Consider the following 8,737-nt stretch of genomic DNA (forward strand, 5'->3'; position numbering starts at 1 on the left):
AGCTTGATGTCACCGGCAAACTTGCTGAGGGTGCACTCAATCCCACTGTTCACATCACCAGCAAAAATGTGAAACGGCACCAGAGTCCCAGTACCAACCTCTGAGGAACACTACTCGTGAAATCATATTTCATACTCAAAGAGTGAGATTATGACTTAAACCACCCCTCTCTTCTCTTGGTGCCAGATGTTACTATGTTAGAAAGTTACTTATTTTTGCATTTTTTGCTTTCACTCCTGAATTTGCACTCTCTTCTGCTGGTTCAGTGAAAATGCCATGCACATACTGAACTACCAAAGGCAAGACAAATGAAGGACCGTCTCAGCTTTGTAAATAGGACATTGCTCTGTAGATAACAGGACTAAAACTCCATCTGGAAGAGGACATACTCTAGACATATTGAATTGAAGAAAAAGTGAGATTGCCATCATTGTTCTCTGATGATATTTGGTATGTGGTCCAATGTCATGGCCAGCACCTGTAAGGGGAAAGAGGTCTGCCTCATTTAGCCTAGATAGGATGGCAAGGAATACACTCGGCTCCTCAGCAGTGTCAAGATTCAAGCTGGAGCCTGTGCTGAAGCACATCTGTAGACACAGTGGATTTTTGTTGGTAGAAACAGAGAGCCCTACTTTGTGGCCATTTGTGGAGGCCAGGTGACCCCAGCCAAGGGGCACTAGTTTTAGAATTGGTGTAATGCAACTGAACAAGCTACCTAAAATAATCCACAGCATATGTTTACAGCATATAAATGTTGCTGTGGTGTCTCTTCAGGCCAACGACAGAGTTAAGCCACCTAGCAGTCACTGTACCATTGCAGAGTCGAGAGAAGCAGCCATGTTCCTTGCCCTGATGTTTATACAGTGACAGCCTTAGTCAGATGTTGGGATACCAGACAGCACTTGATAACCACCCACGCTCTTAGCTGTTATAGTGCTATACATCTAAGTATCCCTGTCCCGGCTGGAATTCCAAAATCAGCACTTAGATGCCTTGTAAGTGTTATGGTGAATGTGATTTGCCTCTAACCTAATGATAAGGTGAAAATTGTGAATCCTTGTCTCCATCCTGTAGCAGTTCACTCAGTTGCATAACACATTCTTTGTAACATGGACAGGTATTCCAGCCTCCCCGGAAGGTGTTTTGGCGTGTGTGTGTGCTATTTTTGTTTTATTAATTATTTTGTTTTGTTTTGTTTTGTTTTGTTTTTAATACGTCAGACAAGCAATAATGACAACAGCCATGATTTTATTTAAAATCCTCCTGGAGTCGACCTTTCCACGGGGCTCATAAGAAACTACCCTGAAGAGATGTTGAGGCACAGAAGAGTGTAGGTCAGGGACAAGTGCACACTGATGCCTGTGGAACACACCCTCAGGACAACTCAGTCACATTACATGACTGAGTTCAGTATGGGTGCTGCAATAGGGAATTGCTGTTGCAAAAAGCTGCTGCTTATAAGGCTTGCAAAGTAGTTTCTGTAGGCCAAGGTGTGAATCATTCACTGAGAATGAGACCACTGTAGGGTTTTTTTTAATTGTAAGAAAATAGGCATGCCTCTAGTAAAAGGATGGACAATTTGATTTCTGTAATTTTCTGTCATCTTAGCGCACTGTCAGACCAACTTATCATGTGATAGCCTTATTTCACACCAAAAATCAGCTCACTGGGGCAGAAATACTGAATGCAATCTTTGAAAGTAACAGAGGCTGGAAAGAGTCTGGTTTTCATTAAAACAACAAAATAGCTTTGAAAATGTGGCTCCATGTTTTCCCATTTGTTCTAATCAACTTTTGTCACACTTCAAGTTTGCTCCATAAATAACAACAGCAAAGACAACCAAAATCAGCTGTATATTTATCATCTTGTTTGCATGAGTCTGTGTACCTGGAATTTTGCCAGTGCTGTATGTTTGCATCTGCTGGTTATGAAGTATATTGTGTTCAAGCAGACAATGCAAGATGGTGTTTGTATGTCATACACATGACATACATGCAGAGCCTGCTGGATGTCTTACCTGCATAGTCTACCAGGGAACAATGGTCTTTTTTTTTTCCTTTTTTTTTTTCCTTTTTTTTTTTTCCTTTTTTTTTTTCTTTTTTTTTTTTTTCTTTTTTTTTGTTTATTTGTTTTCTTTCAAAGTGGGTAAAATTTGAGACCCTCCCTCCAAAATCCTCACAAAAACCTTCTCCAACACAAAACAGTATGTGGTCTGATCACAAATTCACTCCTTGCAGTTACACTCACACAATGGATAGTGTTTTCAAGGAGGACATATATGCTAAGGCCAACTCAGAGATGAAGAAAGCAATTTCCCTAGCATTCATGGTCCATTTCCTGAATGAGTTTGATAAAGATACATGTGAATAGAACCACCCAGCTCTTCTTCCTGACCTCTATTCTCCTTTATTATTGACTTACATAAAGAAGTTATAATTAGGCCTCTGAACTGTTGCACAGTCAGACTTAAAACAACACCCATTCTAACACCATGATCAGACCTATTTAAACTGGAAAACTTTTTATGAATCCATAATGAAAAATAGACCACTTTCATCATGAAGCAAAGCAGAAGTCGATGTTTTGTCCACTGCAGGTAATTGTGTTACAGTCAGATAGGCAGCTCTGATGAAAGGGAAATATACTTAAAAAAATAAATAAATAAATAAATAAGGAAAGGAAGAAGGCGTCTACATCTATGTGTAGATGTAGAGCTTAGTGATATGGTTTAGTGAAGGACTGGTTAGTGTTAGGTCAGAGGTTGGACTAGGTGATCTTGAAGATCTTCCAACGTAGACAATTCTGTGATTCTGTGATTCTGTGAAGGCCAGTGTTAATTTGAAGTCATAGTCACTCAGCTACCACTTTGATGGGGGAAAGAGAGAAGCACGTTCAGTTGCAACTGTTCATTTTGCACAGTTTGTGATCTTGTCTCGCACTTGTCTGCCAGCTCCATGTGTTAGAACATTTTATGATTTCTCCACTGCTATTTCTAAGGGTTCGATGTGTCCTAGATTGACAAGGGCGGGTAGACTGTGATTAGAGATGTTCCCTGGGAGATTAGATAATAATGCTTTACATGGAGTCAGCAATATTTATAGAAGTCCAGACAGTTTATAGAAGAGTATCACTCACCAAATGACAGCTTTAGGATTTCCTAACCCTTCAAAGAAAAGCCCTGCAAGCAACAGCTGTGTCAAATCAAATATCACAGAAACAAGCAGCGATGAAAGTGCAGGCAGTGGCTTTATTGAAAAATTCCCATGGACCCTCTAACATCAGCCACCTCCTCTTCCAAAGCACAGCATCTCACACAGCCAGCATCTGGTGGTGGCTGCTTGCATTGAGTGATATATTTTTAATCTAATTTGCAACTGGAAGCTGTGGTGCTGCCCTGCTTCCTCTTTCAGTATGACGGTGAAGGGATGAAGGGCAGCTGTGCTGTCTGGATGTCACTGATGGTTTGCTCAGGCAGAGCTCAGTGCTGACACGGTGTAGCAATGTTGCTCCTAATCCCAGAAGAGAGTCAGTTATGATCAGCACTGCACCATATGAAACACTACAAAGATATCCTCAGGACCTTTTGAAAAAGACAGCATATAAGCACTGTTTTTATAACATTGCATTGTGTGCGGCATCACGTATGTGTATGACAAGAAGCAATCACTGCTGTTTTGAGCTCATGCCCTAAAACAGAGAAGTAATACATGGAGACAATATGTATTAAAAAAGTGTCTAGAGCAGACAGGTGGATATTAATACTTTTTTCCTTAGGGGCAGGTTTTAATGAATCTCGTAACATCATTCAGCATTCAAGGACCTGGAAAGTTTACTGCATAGCCTTACTGACCGCCTTCTGTCAGTGAAGTCCCAAGATCAAAAGAAAAAGAATGTGTGGTTTGATACCAGTAGAATCCTTGGACCAGGGCTAATGCAGACAGAAAAAGATTACAAGGGGTGTCTCTGAGAGGCATGACGGACATATCAAGGCTGACAGGTCACAGAAGGCAGAACTAGTCTCTCTCTCCTGAATGCTGATCTACTAGACCATAACCAGCTAAAGGCCAACCCAAAGGCTCCAAAACACAAAGGCTTAGAGTGATGTGGAAGGACTCCATATGCAGGGTACATCAGTGGAAGAAGCACAATCCATGACTAACCAAGACTCGTCTTTGCTGACCATGTGCCACCCAAAATGTGGAGGAAAAAGCAGGCAAATGTAAGGATGTCTCTCTTATCCTGCTCCACAGCTGGCCTCCTACCACGCACCTAAGCAGGGAAGAGACCGTGGAACTGGAGTGCCCTTTCCAAATGGAAGGAGCAAGGACAGCAAAAGAGCTCATTTTGCATGACTGTGTAGCAGCAGAATGCTGTTTGTAATTACTCAAAGGACAGACAAGAACTTCCTCTTCCCTCTGCCTCAATTTTTCTTCAACAAGCTTACTTGAAATTGATACAGGAAGAACATAACACTATTTAATGGGATGATCACGTGACATTGCAGGTGGTGCAGGATGTTGTAATTTGGACAATGCATTTCTTAAACACTTTATTAATTGTATTTCTTCAAAAAGTCCTCTATAAATAGTTTAATTACATTAATTTCAGATGCCACTCTTAAGAAATACATTCCTTGAATCTAAATCAAAATTGAAAGACCTCTAGATACTTGCACTGAGCATTTTTTTACATTGTTTTTTAGCCATGAATAAACATGCCCAGAGAAGAAAAATAGATATATTGAAGAAATGAGAAACAACAGTGTGTGTGTGTGTGTGTGTGTGTGTGTGTGTGTGTGCGTGTGTGCGTGAAAGGTGGCTTGAAAACAATCATCCCCACTCATAACATCTTCCTGGAGAAGGTTTGAAAGGGTAGCATTTTGCAGATCAACTTAAAGGAGGGTGGTAAACATCTTTTCCTCCTACTCTGCAGAAGTGCATCAGATTCTCCTAAATGCTATGACTAGTAACAGAAATCATACCCAGACAGCATTTGGAAACTGAGGTATATTAAATAATTTTAGGGACATAAACAGCCATTCAACGAATGAAAAAAAATAGATATAATATGCAGTAATCCCCAAATGAGTAAAATGTCCCTGGTGTGACTTCTTAAATATCATGTTCTTCTCTGCATTTCCTTATGTTCTCTCTCTCTGGAAAAGAACTCATCACTTTACAAGAGTGTGCGGGAAGAAATATAAAAAATTAGGGCCTGATCATGAAAACTCTGGTGTGGCTTATCACCGACATGAGCAATTCCACCCATCGACTGAAATTCCGTCGTATCGTTACACTCCTTTTTTCCTTCCATGAGAGGTGGTGTTAATACCTGAAAAGTCAGGTGTCCCATTCCTTTGGATTTCAGGTTAGGGTTTTATCATGAGGAACAGTTGGAAGAGAATAGGATGGAGGATGGATTTACCTATAGTAAATGTGGCCAGAAGAAATACTCTTTGTTTTTACTCTAGCTTCACAGAGGTTCCCTGAGGACATGAACACAAAATGTTGTACATCACCATATTGTTCCCATTACCATGCGTAGCAAGCTGTTTTCAGGACTTGTGATTCAGGTGCCTGTTTTCACTTTATAAACACAGTATAATATATATTTTTATATATATATATTATTTATATATATATATATTTATATATTTATATATTTATAACCTAAAGGACAAGAAAGCCACAGGTAGTACAGATTCCTGCTTTACAAGGCAGCCAGAGTACCCTATATAAGGTACTCTGAAGTTATGATTATCAGATGATGTCTGCATGACCTCAGCCTCCATACTAGGACCTTGAGTTTCCAAATGTTTTCCAAGCTCACAATCTAACAGGTAACAGGATAAAACTAGCCTTGCCGAAATCTCTCCATTTCTTGATCCAGAGATGGCTTCTGTCTGAATAGGGGTGAGCTGGGCTGGTGGGACTGTTGATGTGAAGAGACCTAATTATGCTCTTAAGCAATATGCAGGATCCAGTTCTTGATTTTGGCATCTAGTTATCTAATCCTTGTAAAGTTCCCAGGTAAATGGAAATAACAGATCATTCTCACATGAAAATCCATTTTTATTTCTCAGAGGATTTTGCAAGCACTGCACAGCTATGTAGGTTAAAGGAAGACAGACTGAAAAATCTTTGCCTTTCAGAAAGAAAAATAGCAAACAGGAAAAAAAAATCTAATCTTGTAGGATACTGAGATGATTTTCATTCTGACGAATACTTATGTTAGTGTAATAATTAGTGTAATAACAACAGCACAATTAATAATTATGTTATATGATAACAACAACATATGAATAATGCGTTACTAGACTCTGGGCATTGTGTCTAGCTACTGCAATATATCTGTCTGTGTGATAAATGTCAGCTCCAGTCCATAAGAAGGAAAAGCCTTTTTTTCTGTCAATGTGTTACACTTTCAGTAATATAAACCTTTTAAAAGTGTTTATTTTTTTTTCATTCTGAGACCAAAATACAAAATCCATATACTACTTGTCACGCAAAACAAATAATCCATACCAAGCCAAGCAAAATATTTTGTATTTAGTTAATAGTCACTTTAGCTGTGTCTTCAGTCATTTGCACTTTGATCAAAACAGTACCTTCTGAAATGTTCTTTACTAATAATAGACAGTGAAATATCTAAAACTGGGTCATATGTCTGCTCCAGCAAAAAATACCCTACATCTCAGAAGCCATACATTTGCCATTCAAAAAAGCTTTATTAAAGGATGTTTCAAGGACTCAAATGAATCTAATTGCCCAAGAGGGACAGGAAGCTAAGTAACAAGCAGTCCTGTCATAGACAACCATCAGTCCTAGACATTGCCTTCCCGGTGACTGAAGAGCTAATGACGCTAGACTCTTAGGAAATTCACAGCCTGCAAACTTGATTAGGTAAGACAGCAAGCCTAATCTGCATTTAATGAATAATTCAGAAATAACTTTAAGAGCCTAAATTTAAGGGAGCAGGGTTTTGACAGAAATAGGTACGTACTCTACGTACATACATCTTGTGACCTAGATCATTATGGGTATCTAAAAAAGTTACTATGCTTCTTTCATCCCGTCTCAAAACCTGTTTTCTGCCTGTTCTGTCAGGTAAGGAAATCTAACACTTTGTTAAAACTTATGCTACCATGTCAGCCAAGGCTAGAAAATAATCAGAGAAAAAGAAAAACTGACTAAACATGTTATTTCTGCAGTGCAGTGTAGGCAGACAAATATTTATGTCTTCATGGCACCCCAGCATTATTAGTAAGTGTTCACAGTGATATCTGCAAATCAATAAAGCAATTTTGACCTACCTTGGTCTGAACACCCCAAGTAAAGCGTACTAACAACATACAAGTAAATGCAAAGAAAGTGATGTCACCAACCAGAAAGAGAGGTTTAGGACCTTATCTTCTTTTTAATCCCATCAGTATTTTCTCTTAAGACAAGGAAAAATAACAATTTCCTCTTGAGATGTTTTTAGATATATTATTTTTAAGCTGGAAATAATTTGTGAATGTTGGCAGCATTGCAAAACATCATGAATGGAGAACTATACTGACACACACAATCTGCAGTGACAACATCAAAGCATCAGTCCCTCTTGCCCAGCACCTTCCTTTTGATTTAGCAGGAAAAATTCCGAGGCATGTTTAAAGCTGACAATATGCCAAGATTCCAGCAGGGAAAAGAATTGTTTGTGAGACAGATAATTGTCACCTACACTTTTCACACTTTTCTCAATACCTTAGTTCTTTGTCCCTCTGTCACTGAGATTCATGTGCAAAATTCATACAGCAACAACCACTGACACTTTCTTCCCCGTACCTTACTTCAAATCTCATACAACACGCACTTTCCCAACTCCTACAGGCTCCTGCCACTTATCTCTTATTCTCTACTATGACCCCTGTAAAATCTACCTCTCAATATACGTTCCCATCTCATGTTCCCCATCTCAAAAATACAGAGCCTGGATACAGTCCTTGCACTATTCATGACAGGAAAAAAAAAAATAAAATAAAAGCTACTGCCAAAAAACTATTGCCAAAAGCAATAGAGAAGCAAACCACAGCAGAGCATCTGAGGGACAACAACTTGCTTCCATGTCATGGTTAGGAGACTGATTCCCCTGTCTATTGTGCTGTCCTTTTCCATGTAACTGAGTTGCTTTAATGCTCTGGACAGCAGTGTGTACAAAATCAAAACACTTTGTAGAATCACAGAAGCACAGAATGGTTTAAGTTGGAAGGGACCTTAAAGATCATCTAATTCCAATCCCCCTGCCATGGGGAGGGACATCACTCCATAGACCAGGTTTTGTAATAGCAAGCACAGAAATAAAAGTGATTTTCAAAGCTATACACTGCACAATCAGAAATAAAACCCAAGGCTCATACATTAACTATGACACTATTTTTACTTTCCAGCAGTGAGAAATGAGACACTGATTGCAAGAGCAACAGAGCCCTGCTGGAGAGAATGAGGGCTCTCGGCCCTTTGAAACTGTTGAGGGAATCTGGGTTAGAGCCAGGTGTTCATGTTAAAGTCAGCTTTGCAGCACAGAGCTTTCCTCCTGCACACTGCTGTACCTACCACCAGCTCTGTGAATACCATGACTCAAGATCTCTGCAGGCTTAGAAGGTTGAAAATATCCTCAGCGGCTTCAGTTCTTGCAAGGTAAACCTACTGCAACAAGCCAAGTCTGGATACACAGTTGACGAAAGTAGCACACTGCA

The sequence above is a fragment of the Aythya fuligula genome, chromosome 2, assembly GCF_009819795.1.
Source record: "Aythya fuligula isolate bAytFul2 chromosome 2, bAytFul2.pri, whole genome shotgun sequence".
Classification (NCBI taxonomy): domain Eukaryota; kingdom Metazoa; phylum Chordata; class Aves; order Anseriformes; family Anatidae; genus Aythya; species Aythya fuligula.